A 2,911-nucleotide genomic window follows, 5' to 3' on the forward strand; every position below is an offset into this window, starting at 1 on the left:
TTTTTCCAGCAGTTATTTTGTATGATTTGAATCGTTGTGATCTGATAAATCGGCTGATTTTCTTCTTTTAGAGTTTTGAAAAGGTTTAAATGTATAATCCGGTGGCAAAGCTGAACACAATTTTTCCTACCCATACTACCCAGCGTTCAAAACTAATACATGCTCAAAAAAGGTAACTTGAACCTTAACGTGTTCATTTTACCGCCAGTTCCCCTACCTACCAACACATTCGCATACATACCTACCAAACATTGAACCCAAGCGTACAATGCAAACGCTGATGATGATGGGTAGAGCGAAAGAGACAACTAGTACCACCACGACACTATTAGCGCATTTCACCAAAACTCCATGCGGCCTTTCCCGATTGAAAGGAACGGCCGCGCTTAGTCCATCTGCCATAATATCGTGATTTTGCATAGCGAAGGGCTGAATGATAACACATTAGGCGTGTTTCGAAATTCAACATTGCTCAACAATTGGTCATCGATGACCAAATTGTTGAGTTAAACATGGCCGCCGCGATTTTTTTCGGTGAGCAAAAGAGAAAGTTTTGCTCTGTTGTGATACAAAACTTCGGATGCAACATTGCACGTTGGAGAGCTGCGACACCCATTCCCCTCTCGCTGGTGAGCAGCAAAGAGAAACTAAAATAAGCTGGTACCAGTGATGCCACATTCTATATTATTTACCGGGAATAAAAAAAATCTCACTACTTTTTCAGAAAATTTGTACGGAAATTTACAGCAATAAGTTAATGCAAACGTTTTGCAAGTTGAATAATATTTGGTTAATTTGGGTGTTTTATACATCAACCTTTCCAATCTCGCTTTATTTTTCCGTCAATAATAAATAAAAAACACTGAGTTCTTAGTGCAAAAATCATTTGTTCTATTGTTAAGGTTTCAATAATAAGTTCATTCGCCAGTAAATCATTTGTTTGGAGTAGTCAAATTACAAAATATATTTGTATTACACACCAAAGAAAAACAGTTTTCGTAAATTTATATACCCTATATACACTTTCTCAATATTACTAGGTATTAGAAATGTCAAATAAAACTATTGTTTTACCATTTTATCTCCAAAAATATGTACCATGCTGTAGTTTCCTTAGACATCATTTTAATCTGTACCTATACAATTCAAATAATCTGCAGCTTTATAGAAACATCTGTACTTTTGGTTGCACTGCGCGGTACGCATACAGATCTGTCAATCGCGCTTCTCACTCGTTCTTGAAATGATGGTGGGGGCATGCAGTCGGCTGAAATAAATTCCCATTCTCACAACATGTGGTCGGCACCCAGCATGCTATCTCTTTCGCTTCTTTTACCTGTTGTATAAGCTTCTTTCAAAAATGCGTGTACCACCGACAACGAAGTTTTGGCGTCAGTGTGCTCTTGGACTCGCATCTGGTAGGATGGTTGTTAATTGATGCGCGCAGTTGTATGATAAATAGGGCATTCAAGTTTTCATTGCGCTCAAATACAGTTTTTCACTATTCTCGGGTTATTTTTGCTATTATCAGTTTCTCGGTTATGGTTTGGCCGATTATCACAAATGCCTCAAATTAAAGGTATGTTTTCCTGCTACAAAATTTCGTACGGATCCGTTGTATGGTTCCGGAAATATAAACTGTTAATCGTCCGGTCACATGAAATTCCCATAGAAGAAGGAACTAAAAAATTCTAAGAAATCGAATTTGAATTTGGGATGACAAATAACTTTAAAATGCATGAAACATCGAGATTTTAACCAAACCATTTTTGGTGTTTAGATCATATGGGCATCCTTCCTATACATTATGTAAACATTATCCTGTTTCTCCTACCAGCTGATCAAGACGACCAAACTCAAACCGCTGATTACTGGTTCAAGTTATCGATTTGATCGGTCTTTTCTTTTACAAAATTTTAGAACTCGAATATTGATTTCTTGTATATAGTTGTCATGTCATGTATAATGAAAATGTATTACACTCAGGTTTTTTTACGCGGGGGATACGTACCGCGTTAATTGGAAAATCCGCGTAAAAAGCCGCGTTAATTCGAAAATCCTCGTAAAAACCGCGTTAATTCGAAAGTTCGCCTAAAAAAACTCTCAACACAAGACTTAGAATATTTTTAAAAGTTTGTTTTTTTGCACGGATTTCGCAATTAATACGGTTTTTGCAAAAATAAGTCCTTTTGAATGCAAAAGACTTAGGCTTTTTCCTACAAAAATGCTGAGTTCTTTTAAATCCAAAGAACTTAGAAGAATTTTGGCAGTTTTTTTGCGCGGATTTCGCAATTATCTCGATTTTTGCAAAAAAAAAAATGTGCCTAGTCCCTTTGAATGCAACAGACTTAGAAGATTTTCGGAAAGATGGAAGAGACGGGTCTGGACTCCTTATATCCCGCCCTCAATAATATGGGTATTTTCTGAATGGTCTTGACGAGTAGGTGCCAGAAATTGATTTTTGGTGTCATTTTGAAATCCAAGATGGCGACTTCCGGTTTAGCGAAATTCTCTACAACCCATGCAATATGGGTATTGTCGGAATAGTCTTGACGAGTAGGTGCCAGAAATGTATGTTTGACGGCATTTTGAAATCCAAAAGGGCGACTTCCGGTTTGGCGAAATTCGTTATAACCCAATAAATATGTGTATTTTCGGAATGGTCTTGAAGAGTAGGTGCCAGAAATTGATATTTGACGCTATTATGAAATCCAAGATGGCAACTTCCGGTTTAGCGAAATTCGCTGTAACCCAATCAATATAGGTATTTTCGGAATGGTGTTAACGAGCAGGTGCCAGGAATAAATAAATAAATAAATCAGCATCTTCAGCCCAAGGTTGTCAATGAAAAATTGATTTTGGAAGCCATTTTGAAATCCAAGATGGTGATTTCCGGCTTAGCGAGATTCTC

This window comes from Topomyia yanbarensis, chromosome 1, assembly GCF_030247195.1.
Source record: "Topomyia yanbarensis strain Yona2022 chromosome 1, ASM3024719v1, whole genome shotgun sequence".
NCBI classification, from domain to species: domain Eukaryota; kingdom Metazoa; phylum Arthropoda; class Insecta; order Diptera; family Culicidae; genus Topomyia; species Topomyia yanbarensis.